This window comes from Myodes glareolus, chromosome 5, assembly GCF_982192425.1.
Source record: "Myodes glareolus chromosome 5, mMyoGla1.1, whole genome shotgun sequence".
Taxonomy (NCBI): Eukaryota; Metazoa; Chordata; class Mammalia; order Rodentia; family Cricetidae; genus Myodes; species Myodes glareolus.
The window spans coordinates 8,759,271-8,774,884 of NC_142030.1; positions in this window are offsets into that span (position 1 = coordinate 8,759,271).

Genomic DNA, 15,614 nt, shown 5'->3' on the forward strand with positions numbered 1-15,614 from the left:
TCCTGTGATCGACACTAGAATTAGTCGAGCTTTACCCACATATTCCAAATTCCACTGCTTAAGTGCAAAGTCATCTGGGTACACCCAGTTTGGATGTTGGCTGGGAAAGTATTGTTTGATCAACACCTCTAGTTGCTAGCCTGAAGCATTTCATTTGGAGTTTCCAAAACACTAATAGCAACCAGATAGACATGTGTCTCTGATGCTTTTGCCTCCAGAATAACTCCAAAATAAATGTACCCAGAGAAATCCATGGCTCCCAAAGAAAGGTTGGACTTTTTTTTTTTTTTTGTTCCAAAGGGGATGTTCCTTATAATCCCTTCCTGGCTCTTGCACTGCCTTGTCCTACTGTAATGATAATAGTATTAATAATAGGGTTTTTTAATCTCTATAAATGTTTATCTGCTGATTCAAGGAAGCAAAATTTAAACATAGAGCTGTATAATTCTTCTAAATATTTGTCTGTGTGGGTTTATATGCAGATATGTGGATCTCATTTAAACACATCAGTGGATTTATTTTACCACTTGATAACCCTTAATGTCTATGCAATATTTATTATTAGGCAAGAGATAAGGAAGAAGGATAGAATAAGGGAATGAAGAGTTAAAATGGAGATAAAATGTCCCGGCTTTCCCTTTAGGTAAATGGAGGTTAATAAAACAGTTTGGAGGAAGGCTGTAAAACTCATCAACACTAATGACAGGAATGTCTCTTTTGTAGGAATGGATAAGAAAGAGTAATTTATGAAAAGCCACCGCACAAAAGGCAATATTTCATTTTGGTCATTTTAATTTACAACAAACCAAGCTTCTATTTTAACTTTTGAAGTGCGCATTGCCATGCAAGTAATCCCCAAAGGAAGGATGTTACTTCCTTTAGGCATCTTGGGAAGTTCTCCAAAGCACCAGTTCTGTGACCCCTGCATACCACTTCCTGGGCTGAAGGACAAACAGAGGCAGTAATAGGTGCAGGTGACCACTCATGGTGATGGGTTGGTCGACGAGCAGCTACGCAAGCCACATCCTCGTGGTCACTCAGGGTGATGGGTTGGTCGGTGAGCAGCCACTCAAGCAGCACATTTTCGGAGGACGAGAGAGCTGAAGTTCAGCCAAGAGCAGCTGAGAACAGCCAAGAACTGGGTGTGATGGCATGGCCCTTCAATCCCAGCTCTCCTGAGGTCAGTGCAGAAAGATCATGAGTTCAAGGTCAGCTTGAGCTATCAACTGACACTCTATTTCAAAAGCCCCAATACCATGGAAGCAGCCATGGTTATGTGTATGACAGGAACTCTGGGTGTTTTTATTTGGTGGGCGGGAGGGATAGTTCTATTGGTCCATTTGGTTGGATGCTGACATGCTCTCTTTTCTCTATCTCCCTTCCTTCTCCTTCTTCCCTCCTTTTCTCCTATCTCCCTCCGTTTCTCCTACTCTGTCCCTGATAAGTCAAAGAGAATTCATTAACCCCCATTTTCTTAAAATCTCTGATAAAAATCAAATATAATAACAGTAGTATTAGTAATAATAGTAATAAAAATAATAATAATAATAAATACCAATGTGCCTTTTCCAAATCCTCTTCCCTGCTACTTGGAAAGTATTTTTACCGAATTAGAGAGTGAATTGGCTACTTTGTCCTTAAAAAGTTTTATGAAGTTGGTACGGATAATACTCAACTTCTGATGGGTTTCCATCCCAATAAAAATATCATAAATTAAAACTATTCAAAGTTTAAAATGTATTTAATCTCAGGATTCTGTAGGCTGAGAGGATTGCCACAAATTCAAGGCCAGGGAGTGTTGTACAGAAAGACTCTGATTAATGAAAACAAAAAGAAAGAATTTACTGTGTCTTGGTTTCTAATCTACTGAGCACCACAGGTTCTCTGTATTAGGTGTCCCAGAGAGCACTTATGTGTGCCCACAGTTGTGAAATCTAATGCAAAGCTTGTTTGTGAAGATGTAATGAACAGCCCATGTAAATTTAGTGGACATTTATACTGTTTGCGGCATCTCTGACACAAGGTAAAGAAACAAGAGTCATGAGGGATTGATTGGTGGCCCCCAAATGTTACTGCTAACACAGGGGTTGGGGTTGACAGCATGTCCTGAATCTCTTTGATATACTGCCTTTATTGTCCCAGGACATTCCCTTCTTTGATCTTTTATTATTAAAAGTAAGAGTATATTTTAAAACACAAGACTAAACTGTTCTGGCCAGATTTCCATTCTCACTTGCACCTGGTTGGAGAAAAGCTGAAGCAGTGCCCAGCTGGTGCCCTTTGCTTTTTGATTAGTTGTGAATCTTTCCGGGAGCGCTCACTGTTGCTGGCAAGCATTAAAGTTGAGGTTTGCATCTGAAGGTAGGTCCTGAATTCTCCAGGGCACTTCAGTCTTCAGATTTCATCACTAATAGTTTCCTTGTTCTACCCGTGAAGGACTGGAGTGTCCTTCTAGTTGTGAAAAACCATTTCCTTGCCAGGGAATGACTCCATCTTACCACTATCCACCCCAGGGATCTTATTCAACATTCAAGGAAACGAAATTTTAAAGAGGCCATGGTGCTCCAGTTGTTTTTCTTCTCCTTCCTTCTCTTCTCTCCCCTAGCCCCATTTTTTTTTCTACAGTATCTCATTATGTTGCCTGATTTGGCTTTGAACTTGGGACCCTTTAGCCTCTGCTTCCTGAGTAATAGCATTACAGGTGTGTGCGCCACCCCCGATGTCAAGGTCATGCGTTTCTTAGGTCACCGCTAGCATCAGCAGCAAGAGGAGAAACACCTCCGAGATGGCAGGGAGTTATCATCACCTATGGGGAAAAGCCAGAGGAAACGAAGGATTTCTGGTTCCTGTCCTGATGATGGTTTTGTGCTAGGGACACTCCCATGGGCAGGTAATCACAGAAGACTAAAGAAGGCCGGGCAGTGTTGGCGCACACCTTTGACCCCAGCACTCAGGGGCAGAGGCGGGCAGATCTCTGTGAGTTTAAGGCCAGCCTGGTCTAGAGATCGAGCACCAGGACATGCTCCAAAGTTACCCAGAGAAACCCAGTCTCAAAAAACCAAACCAAACCAAACTAACCCAACCAACCAACTAAACAAACAAAAAACTGAAGAAATAGGTGAATGATTTAGATGCTGATTCAAACTGAATGCTTTGAAGATGACCATCAGGCATATTCCAGAACGATTATGCATAAGGGAGCTGATTTCACACTGCCCTGTGCTTTATCACATGCCAGCTTTTCCAGCGAGCTCACAGGTATTGAGTCCCTGCTCCCATTTGCCATCTCCGGAAAGAGTAGCCTCTCTAGTACCTATTCCTGTATGTGTGTTGGATAAATCAATAGTGTGTTGAGAGGACAGAGGCTAAGGACAAAGGGCCAAGGGCACAAACAACAAAACAAAATGCAGATATTAACACACACTTCTGATATTGAATTATAAACATTTGAGGTATCATTAGGCACAGTGAATTAAGCCTGGCTTGAGCAATTGGACTTGTATTACTTAGATATTAAAAACAAAACAAAGCAAAACAAGGGGATGATGAATGAATTCCACTGTGGGAGAGACAGAGCACAGGAGAGCACAGGTGAGACAGACATGATCTCCCCATGCCTCTTTGCCATGTGTCTGCTCATTCATTCATTCATTCATTTATTCATTTTTCTTTCTTTTATTTATTCATATTATACTTACATTAGTGTCATTTGCTAGGCTGCAGCAACAAAACGACTTTTAAGGAAGTCAGAAAACTGCTACCAATACATTCAGCTATTTCTCTTCTTTTACTCTAAATCTGTGCGCTCTGTTTCAGAAAGCAAGTTGAGAACATAATGAATGAAAAAAAAATGTTTTCATTAAGTTGGCATTGATGTTTTAGCGTTCTTAAAGAGTTTGAGGATTCTGTCCACTTCATTTGCAATTTTGATCCCCAATTGGGCATTTGGAACTGACTCTGACCTTTTCTCCTGAGGCAAATGTGCATCTCGGGAGTGAACTGAGTGGTGATCATCTCTCCTGTAGGTTTCATGTCACGAACCCACAGGAATCGGGCATATTCAGGCATCTTCAGGGCTCCCGGTCAGTTCTTATAGGGGCAGAAGCTGATTTGCTCTGTGCCTGCTTTATTGTCAGATCAGTTAAGCAAACCCATAACCATGATGCTTTGGATATGAGATGTCATTCTATATTGAGTGGTTGGGGGAGGGCTAAATATGCACACAGGAAGCAATTTGAAATAATATCCAAAATTTAGGTAGACTTTGAGAGGTGTCTGTTTTAGCTAAAACTACCTATCTATCAGAAAATTTGTAGCCCATACTCTGTATGATTTTTATGTTATTTATTTTATTTTGTGTGTATATACATGCATGTGGAGGTCAGAGATCAACCTTGGGTGTTGCTTTCCACCTTGTATTTTGAGACAGGGCCTTTCATTGGCCCATGGCTCACTGATTCAGCTAGATTGGCTGGACTGTAAGCTCTATGGACCTGTCTTTCTCCTCCCCAGAGCTGAGGTAATAGTCCCCTTTCTATGTGAATTTTGGACTTTTATCTAAAGTCTTTCTCCTTATGTGTTGAATATTTTACCAACTGAGCAACTTCCAAGCCTCTTTAAATATCATTCTTTGAGATGACTTTGGTAGAAAAATCAAAGATTTTGGGGAAATTTAAACTTGAGTATTTAGTAAAGAATTTTGAACCGGGATGACAATCAAAACCCTTCTCTGGAATTGCATGAAGTATTCAGAGTGACCACTGACCACATACAACTGCTGTGTTGCCCTTGGCACGTGTTGGCAGCCGAGTCGCTCCCATGGTGCACCTGTTGGTCTGTGTCTGCAGAACTGACATGGCTTACACAGGTGAAGTCAGCATTATGTCTCCTACCTTCATTATATTGGCTGATCCCATGCAAATGAGCATCACCTTCAAACATAAGACCATCCCTTGTTTCATGTTATCAGTTCTCCCTCCTCTACTTGACTGTTTCTTGTAGTATAAAAACATGTGGTTCTATGCCTTTCTATTCAGAAAATGAAAACAAAAACAAACCAAGAAATAAAGCCATCCCTGAAAGCTTCCATGATACAGTATCCTTTCTCTCCATGTATCCTATTCCGTTATAGAAAATTCCTTAACAGGTTTTGTTTGTTCTTATTTTCCCCACACTCATTGCCTTGCCTTCTTGTGTTCTTCCCTTGCTGTTAACTCTCCAGTCCTATTTTCTCCTTCTGAAAATACCCTTGGGATTTCCAGTGAGAATGCCCTTATTGCCAGGTCGACTGGGCGTTCCCTGGGAAGGTGGGCAGCATCCGTTGCAGCTGGTTTCACCATGATGAAGCACTTCCTTCCCCAGTTCGGTGCTGCCTGAGTCCTCCTCAGTGCTGGAGGCGTTCACCCTTTTATCTTCCTACCCATGCACACACTCTAGGTGACCTTGTCCTCATTGTACCTGTTCCCTACCCTAAACCTCTCCCTTTCAGGGGCTGGGTCTCTGCTTCCCTTCTCCCCAGCTTCTCTTTCCTATACAACCTCATCTGTTTTTGCTGAGCAGTCTCTTGGTCCATGGCTCCTCTCTTGGTCCTCTTCACCTTCTCTCTCTTTTCTTCCTCTCCCCACCTTCTCTTCTTCTCATGTTGACCCCCACCATGGCCCCATTTGATCTGGACCCTTCCAGATGTTTCTGGCTATTTTCTCCCTCATATCTACAATAAACCTTCTCCTCTACCATACCTAAGAGTGTCATGACCTCACTTTTTTCTCTCTCCCGCTCTCTTATCTAGTGCGGAAACCACAAGATTGGCATCAATGAGTTCCCTTTTAAGGGACTTGGCCTCTCTGAACCAAGCTGCTGATTTGATTTTCCTAAGGTATGTACAGATCATTTGTTTCTTCTGGCTTCTGCTACCCATCAGATTTGACTCCAAGTTCTAGAGTCTGCCTCTTCAGCACCTTTCTAACTCTCGGTCTCTCCTCATCGGCTCTGTGGGTGTCTCTCTGGCTTCTGCAGCCTGCTACACCTGTCTGAGCATATCGCTCTGGCTCTTGAAGCCTACTGTGCCCTCTGGAGCACCCAACTCATGGGTAACTCTCTACTTATCACGACATTTACTTTCTTCTTTGCTTCTCGCAGCTCTCTCCTGGAAACTCCTTCATGATGTCCTTCCAGGCCTGCAAGCTTTTCTCAGAACTACCTGCTCTAGCTCTCCTTGAGATTTCCAGGGCCTATCCACTCCTCCCGTTAGGAAGTGCCCGTTAGTTCCTGCCGGTTCCTCAAATCCTTCTGGGCCCCTACAATATCGAAATTCTTCCAGGTGGAGCTCCCATTCTTTGCTCTCCTGCTCCCTGTCATCTCCCTCATGAAAGTCCTGCAGCTTCTTTCAACCTTCCTGAGCTTCTCTCTGCTCTCAGCTCCCTCTGAGAGGAACCCTCCTCAGGCAGAAGTCATTTCACAGACTTCTCTTGCCTGGACCCAGAGATGTTCTTATAGCCTCATTGTCCTGCTGCAAATGGCTTGGCCTCAGTGCAGCTCTGTCATTGACTGAGGGTGACACACTGACTTTTCAGACTCCCTCATATGGTAACAACCTCAGCCACTGTACAAACAAATGACCCCAAATCTTTCATAGTTCAACTTTCTCTGCTCTACACTTCCAAAGTTCTCTTATGTCGAAGGCCTCTCTACTTTTCACTCTTAAGAAAACATTTTATCTCTATGATTTCTCTGCTCTCCACACCAGCACCACCACCAACAACCAAACAAAACAAAAATATCTTAAAACTAGTGGTTCTCAACCTGTGGGCTGAGACCCATATGGGGTCAAATGACATTTCACAGGGTCACCTACAACTATTGAAAAACACAGATATTTACAAGAAACTGATATTCTGTAATGGTGCCCTATAAAGAAGATTGGAAAAGTTCCCAGTCTCTCTAGGGACTGTATTTATGGTTTAAATTTTTATTTTGATACTAAAGGATCTTCAGTTAAATCTTCAACTCATAATTTTAAGGTTCAGACTTAACAGGGATAACTCTGTAGAGTTCTATAAAAGCTACTAACATTGGTGAGCTGTTAAAGATGGTTAAGACATGCAAGTTAATGCTCAGCCACCTCACACAGGACCAAATTCATTAATTTACTCAGAACGAGGCTCACAGTCATGCTAAGTACAAATGTAATTCATTTACAGGCCCAAGAGTTATCGAACCTCCTGTATGTCTCTCCAAGGTAAACCTAAAGCTAGTAACTAAAAGCAAGTCAAGCTTATTTGAAAATCAGGCATTCTGAACAGATGAGAGTCCTCAAACTCTTCAAAGGTCTGCTGAATATGGCCTTTAAAATGTTTAATAAAAAGTGTTTCGTGATAGACAGAAATGCCAACTCCTGGTGGTGAGCCTAAGGTTTCCACAGATATGGGGCACAGACGACTCCATCTGAATCACAGTAACGCCAGCCACCAGGGCCCTGCCCACAACGTGGACACACTGCTGGGTTGACAGCCCTGCTCTGCCTTGCTACAGCAGGTTGGCTTTTCCAGGTTCCTCCTCCACAGGAAGCTCTCTCAGACCTTCTGGGTCTGGCAGCCGAAGGCAGTTGCTGTCCTGTGCAAGAGCTGAAAATCTAATGTTGTCCTATGTGAGAGCAGAAGACCTATATGACCTTTGACCCCTAACACAGTCTTGGAGACCATGGAGCCTAGGGTACTGTCTCTGTCATTTTCATGGACACAAGGCCATTTGAATTATACTTCCTGCTATAATTTAACCTTCTCAGATTTCTGATGATATTGATGGCTAACTGTGACTTATGGTAACAGACACAAGCAAACCAGCTTCTTCCCAAGACTACAGCTGTCTTGTTACTTAGTTCATTTCGTATGTAAAAATGCAACCCTGGGGATCTTTGGCCTAATGCTCCTGCCTTCCCTTCTTTGGCCATCATTCCCACTTTCCTGGATCCTGACAGTGACACCCCAATTTCAGCAGAAAGTAGTTACACAAGAGATTTCATTGTCCCTTTATCATCACCAAATAAATAAATAAAGCTAAAAAAAAACCCCAAAAAACCCAGGACAAGCCTCACCTAGTACCTGTGGCTCTTCCCAGAACTTGTCACTTTGTCCCCACCCTGAGCCTCTCCCTCCCAGGGTCTAGGCTTCTCCTTTCCTTCCCCCAGCTTCTCTTCCCTTTATATCCTCAGCCATTTGGACTATTGGACTATGCAGCCTCTTGGCCACGGGTTCTCGGCTCCTTTCTCGGTCCACTTCCCCCCTTGTACTTCTCTTTCTCTCTTGCTCTGCCCCCTTCTGTTCATCTCTTCCCCATCTCCTCTCCTCCTCTCATGGCTTAGTTCAGTTTGGACCCTTCCAGAAGCCTCTGTTGTCTCCCTCATCTACAATAATCCTTCTCCTCCACCATACCTAGGGATGTCCTGTTCTCTTTTCTTTTTCATTCACATAACTTGTGTCACTACCTGGTTGTCCTTTAGACACCAAATCTATCTCTAACACTTCCCATCTGTCTCTTTCACTAGACTGTGGTTTCAAGAACAACAGAAAGGGCCTGGTTTCCTGATGGCAGTCTTTCATGCCTAATGAAAGTGCCAGGAACCGAATAAGGGCTCAATCTGTACTTGTTAAATTGATCAATGAATGTGTATGAATAGAAACTAAAAGAGACTAATCAACAAACTGCTTTTCATGGTAATTCTGAGGCAAGTGAGCTTCCTTTTATATGCAATTGACAGCTGAGATCAGGGGAGGGTCAGGTCAAATCCAGCTGTTGCCTCTTCTCTTTGTAGACTGTCTGTGTTAACTTTTGTATTGCAGTGACCCAGAGGGGTACGCTCACACAGAGATAGTGCCCACCCTATGAAGATGAACACATCGATACTTCCCAGAAGATAAGTCAGTGACTCCTGGGTTATTGTATACCTTAGAAGTCAGAACAATGTAAGGGTACGAGAGTACTCAGCAGTCAAATCCTCAGGTACCTCAGGTTCAAATTCAACTGAGGCGCTGGCTTAGTCACCCCCTTTCTCTCTGTGTCTTGACCATGAAACATCAGTGGTGTGAATTAATAAAGACTTAAGTAACCAAAACTGTCCAGAAACTCAACCATTTATAGAATTGCATGGTGGGAGGGTAATTGTATTGGGAAAACTCGACTGTCGGTAGTGTAAGAGTCGGGAATGTGTGAGCAGTTCATCTGGAATGTATGTAAGAAGCGATCAAGTTTATTGCCTTCCTTTCCTGCTGAATCTTGAGCCACTTGGTATGAACAGATACAGTTGCCCTCTGTGCCAGGTAGAAGAGGCCACCTGTGCCTTTACTTAAGGATCCTTTCGGAGCACCCACAGGACGAAAATGACTAGCATGCCATCTGTTCTGATCTGAAGGAATGCACTGAAAACCTCAGGTGCAGTCACTCATTCTGGCCGTCTGTGTGGGCGGGCATCTGTGAGAGTTTTATCTGACTCTCAATCTCAATGTGACTTTGCATATCAGGCGGATGGTGTCAAGGCACCTGGAATGCTGCCTAAGAATGTCCTTGCCGGTTTGCATCTTTTCATTTGGAACCTGTGTTAGATAGGCCAGTCTGCTATCTTGTCTGGGTCAAGCCCTTGCTCTTCTGGGATGGCCTCCAGCGAACTTTCACTGCTCTCCACATCTGGAACCCACTCACTCGGCCCCAGCAGAAGGGGCTTCCTTAACATTTCTTAAAGTAATGTAAACGTCTCCAATGCTCACAGACCATAGTTGTGTTTGGTTGAGGTGACTTTGCCCTGGCTACACTTGACTGATAGAACAGCGTCCAGCACAGCCTATCTGCTGAGCAGTCAGCAGCTTAGTGGCCCAGCTTCTGTTAACATTTCTAGTGTTTCTTGCTCTAATCCATCACAGTCACTCCGGGCCACCCAGTGTTCCACACATCTGGATGGCTTTCCCTCATCTTTGCCACATTTGTTCTGATACATCATGTAGATACCAGTTCAGTAGTCGTGGCTTCACAGAAACATCCATAACAGGCCATAATACTAACAACCAGCACGGAACTGGAGCTTCTCCTCATTTGGCTCCACTGTTCTCTTTCATGGCACCATTATTTTATTGGTCATCTCTATGCACTCAGGTATCTGTTTAATGCTTGTGTCTTTTGCGGGAGCAGAGTGGGCGCTCCCCCAGTATCCAGAGTTTGATGGATTCTTTCTTCTGGAACTGCAAGCCTAAGAAAACCCCTTTTTCTCTGAGTTGTTTTTGGCCATGGTGTCTTATCATAGTAACAGGGAAAGGTTACCATAGTTATCATAGTAACAGAAGAAAGGTTTGCCATTGATTTATAGCCTCCTTCTAGTCACAGGGGCTGTAAGCCTGGGGTGGGGTATTAGTGACCTTGTCACCATTGTCCCTCATCCGTGCTTTGTCAATCCCTTCAGCACACAATGATTGATGATGTGTTTAATGTAGTTTCGCTTTTGTGTATGTGTTATTCCTATTTCTCCCTCTTAAGCGACTATGTTATTGAAATGTTTTTGAAACATTGCCAGTCATGTTAAAAACTGTTAGTTTACTTCATTTCTTGTCCATTTCTGCTTGTATTATTGCATTCGCTGTGTCCCCAGAGGTTACAGGGCCTGACCACCTCTGTTCCTCTGACGGCGCTGCTTCATTGCAATGCTGACAACCATGTGCCCTGAGTCACAGAACCCGACAACTCTCAAAGACCTGGGGACACTTTTCTCATCCTCCCATCTTGCCCTGCAGGAAATGTGGTACCCAAGGAAGTTAGATGACATGCCTCCTGAGACTGGGCCAGGCTAAGCTGGGTTGTCACACCAGCCGCTCCTCCCCCTTGCTTCTATGGCCTCCTACTGCTTCCTGTAAGCCTTAGGAAGGGACAGTCCCTCTACTGCCTTGCTGGCAGAATCAACCATTGACAGGAGAGAAGGGAGATGCTGTGAAAATGCCCCTTCATCCTTTTCAACACTGGAGCCCCTTCCCTCTCATTTCAGAGGAAGGAGATTTATTGTGAGTTCCTCCATTGCTGCACATCGGAGGCATTTCACGGTGACCCGTAACCTTAGAGGATTCAGTGGGGGTCTGTTCCACAGCTGATTGACGTAGACCAGTTCCCACTTATACATCCCTGCTCTATGACACCATCCCTTTGGAGGCATGACTCCAAATTGAGGAGACCGACTAAAGGAAAGAAAGATACTTCTCAACAGAGATCACCCACTAACCTGCACAGTTTTATGTGCCTGAATGTCTCAGAGCTGCCACCCTCAGCCTAGGCTGCAGGCATCAAGAGCTCATTGATTCATATTCAAGCATGTCCAGTACCAATGTCAGGGGCTCACTTGCAGTCTACCAGCATTCTGATACAGTGCAAAAGACGAGCTTCCTGATTGGCGGGTTGGGAAGTCATGCACCTGCTCCCCTCACTGTCCTCCTGTCCTGCACTCTGAGAAAAAGACACCAGGAAACAGGGACTGGCCTGTGCTGGCTGCTAGCTTCAGACCCCTGATTAGAATAATACCCAGCAGGTTCCTGATTTCTCTGCTCCTTTCCCACTCTTAAACAAACCAGAAGATGACTGCTTCTAAGGGCAACATGACAAGATGTGGGTGCTTTTAACCGTTTCAGTCTGTGGAGCCATCATCCCTGGGAAGCAAAACTCAAGAAGGCTATTGTAGCCTCTTCAATGGAGTGATTTAAGGCAATTCATCCTGGACAAAAGATGAACAAATTTATATTCATATTGAGTTATTTTTACTTTAACTCACACTAGCCAGATCAGTCAATGGGTATGATCAGAAATCCAGCCAAAGTGAAAGGCAGTCAGGAAAAGCAGAAAGTGTTCTAGATTGGATTTAAGGTTGAGGCTAGCACCTTTATCCTTTTGATGCTATAAACTTTGCTTATTGTGTGGTTGAGAGAGCAGCCTTTCTGGTTCTTCCTTTCCTTCCCTCTCCTCCCTCCACTCCCTTCCTCTCTCTTCTCTCCTCTTCCTCTTCTTCACCCTTCTCTTGATTTTTTAAAAAAATACATCGCTAACTGGCTTTGTCTTTGTCATGTAGCCTATTGTGGCCTCAAACGTTGAAATCCTCCCACTTCTGCTTCCCAAATTCTGATTTTCAGGAACACTCTATAACATTGAGCTTCCTGTTCCTTTCTTGTGCTCTCTTCTGAAGTGCCTTCTTGGATGGGAGGGTAAGGAACAAATCTTCCCTAAATGATGTGGATTTCCCCTCTGTATGCTGTGGATATGTTTTTATTGCCATTGGTTATTGGAGAAACTGCTTTTGGCCAATGGCTTAACAGTATATAGCCAGGCTGGAAAAGATATAGAGAGAGAGTAGGCAGAGTCGAGGAGACACCATGTAGCTGCCAAGAGAGAAAGAAGCTGGCCACTAGCCAGAACCTTACTGGTAAACCATGAGTCTCATGGTAAAATAAGAAAGAATTGGAATGGGTTAATTTAAGATGTAAGAGCTATCTAGAAATACACTTAAGCTATTGGACAAATAGTGTTGTAATTAATATAGTTTCTGTGTGATTATTTCAAGTCTGAGAGGCTGGGAACAAACAAGCAGCCTCCGCTTACACCTAAAGTTTTCCCTCTTCAACTGCCTCACTTCCTGCAGAAAAGCAAAGGTGGCCCAAACAAAGCAAAATACCCAGTGCTGAGATATGACCTGCAGAACCAACCTGAAGAGATGGTATATGCACTGAAGTTGTCTTTCATGTGAAAATTCCCATATCAAGGCTTTTAAGAATACTTGAAAACATGGCTGGGGAGATGGCTCACTGGATAAATCAAATGCAGTGCAAGGGTGAGGAACTGACCTCTGACCTCCGATCAAGGCACACACCTGAGATCTCAGAGCTACTGTGGAGACAAAAGGAAGATGGAAACAGACAGGGTCGTCCCCAGAAGCTCACAGGCTAGCTAGTCTGGCATATCCTGCAGTGAGCAGTAGATCCTGTCTCAGAAAGGTGGAAGGCAAGAACCAACATCTAAGGTGGTCTTCTGACTTCACACGTGTGTCATGGCAGGGGCACCCACATTCCCACACATTGACATGCACATATACACATAGAATCATTAACAAGAAATAGAAAATAAAAGAATACTTGAAAAACAAAGCCAGGCAGGGTGGCACACTCCTACAATCCTGGTCCCAGGGAGTTGGAAAGAGCAGGAAGAACACAAGTCCAAGGCTAGACTGGGATACGGGGTGAAACCCTGCCTCCGGACCCGAGAGGGGCAGCAGAGTGATACTCAGAAATGTGCTGAGTAGTAAGTACTACTCATCTTGAAAAGAAAATGAGAGTTGAGTAAAACTCAAACCAGCCAAGTTGTAATTGGGGCTGGAAAGGTATTTTAAAAGAATATTCTATAAATTTTCTATAATTTTCCCTTTTGCCTTTAACATACCTCTACCTCTTTTTTGGGTGGGGGACTTAGAAAACAATTTGATATGCTTTGGTTAGGGTAGAGCGAGATGAAACAAACTGTGTTTAAAAACCATTGCAGGATCCTGGAGCTTGAAAAGGATCCCTGCCTCTCTCTTTTAAAAGGGAAGGAAGTGGAGAGGAGATGACCTCATTCAGTCCTTTGAAGGACTGATACTCAGTAAGGAAGAAGTGCTAGGCAGGGTGAGTCAGTTTCAGCCAACATCAGGGATGACTTATACCCAGAACTTTCAGGCAACTGAATTCCACGCATCTCTCTGTAACCCTGGGAGGCCAAAGTCTCCTTGAAGGCAGCTGGAGGCTGAGGCAGCAGAGGGACTAATGACAAAATATATGGTACTACCTTCTATTCTCCCAAGCATTGCAGTTTGCAGATCTGCTGGTAATTAGTGTTTTCCCCTCGCCTGCCCCCACCTCTTGTGATGTTAAAAGAAGGAGAAAATGCTGGTGTGTATCTTCACAAGATCCTCTGATCTGTGAAACACTGACATTCGATCCAAGAGAACGAAGGCAGAGATGTCTGCACTCACACAATACCTACATATGTCTCTATGTATGAATATATACACATGTGTGTAAATAGTTCATACAACTTACGGAAACTTGGTATGGTACAAATACATTTTGCCCCACCCCCAAATTCATCGACTTATAATTTATTACTTTGCATGACAATTTTTCCTTTTCAAAATGATTCTCAAAAATCCCATGAATGAATGATGTAGCAAGTTCATTGATTCCTTATAATTGAATTTGCTATGCAGTATCAATTACAATAATTATCTGTAAACATTTTCCATTGCGCTAGCTATGGAGCTAAGGTTTATGTATGAAATAGTTCATTTGAACAAGAAAATTTATTTATTTAGTTTGCCGCAAGCTTTTCCCGTCTTTTAAATGATTTTTAAATAGGATTGTGGAAAGCCAGTGCTATGGAAATATATGATGCCCTTTGAGCCTATTCCGCCATGCCTCGATTCCCTCCTCTGTCTTTTCCCTCTCCCAGCCATTCATTCCCTTCTTTCCTCTAGACAGCTTGGCTTTGTTTTCATGTCATGTGCTCATATCTGATTCTATATATCTCTAAAAGCTTAAACTGATAAATGAGAGACATGTGATTTTTGTCTTTCTCAAACTTATTTAGTTCTTGTCTAAGTCTCTGGTGTAGGAAGCGGTACCACCATTGGCTACACATCTCAGAACCTGGGGTTTTAAAAAGCTTGATTACTTCCCTAAGTCATACATTCATTAGGATATGTAACTGGAGAGTGTTTTTACACAGGCTAGCCCTGTACCCACCTTTCCCCAACAGACACAAAGCAACATCTGTATAAATAGTTTGGGGGCAGTTAGCATATGGCTGAAATGAATGTATTAACCCTTGCTTTGAATCACCAGCCCTTGATGTTGGCACATTGTCTTTTCTATCATTAAGCATTGGCAGTGTGTTTTGGTTTTCTAAGTTTGGGAAAATCTGGTTTTGAGTACGTACACTGCATTCTTGCTGTATGACCCTGAGACCAATGGCAGTCCTGAGCAGAGAAAGAGGTCAGTGTGCCTCAACAGAATGTAGAGAAACTGCCAATCTAGATTCTTATCTGTACATAAAAATTATCGTCCCTTGATACAGAATGAACTCTGCAAGCACCAGAGGATTTTTGTATTGGACAAGAAATTGTTGGCTTTGATGTGGTGACCGTCCTTTGTGCTCAGATCTCATGGGGGAAGGCCAATTCCGACAGGGATGCTGCCCAAGGATGCTAGTTTAGCATCTATTAGCTTAGAAAACGCACAGGAGCCACCTAGTGTGATGCAGTCTGCCAATACACACACACACACACACACACACACACACACACACACACACACTCCTCATACAGAAACAATCATGAATAAGAGGCAGTGTTGTGGGAATGCCAGATACTTGATCAACAGAATTATCTCTTTAGACACCCAGGCAAAGCAGAGGGAGATGGTAAAGGAACCCCAATCCTATCAGAGAAATGAGTAGGGGTAAGAAGATGTGGAGACTTTGCACCTAGACAGAAATTAAAGATTGCTCCAGCTCCAGGTGGGGCAAAGCATGAGGAAGGCCAAGCTGGGCAAGCACCATGCTGTCACGGGTGG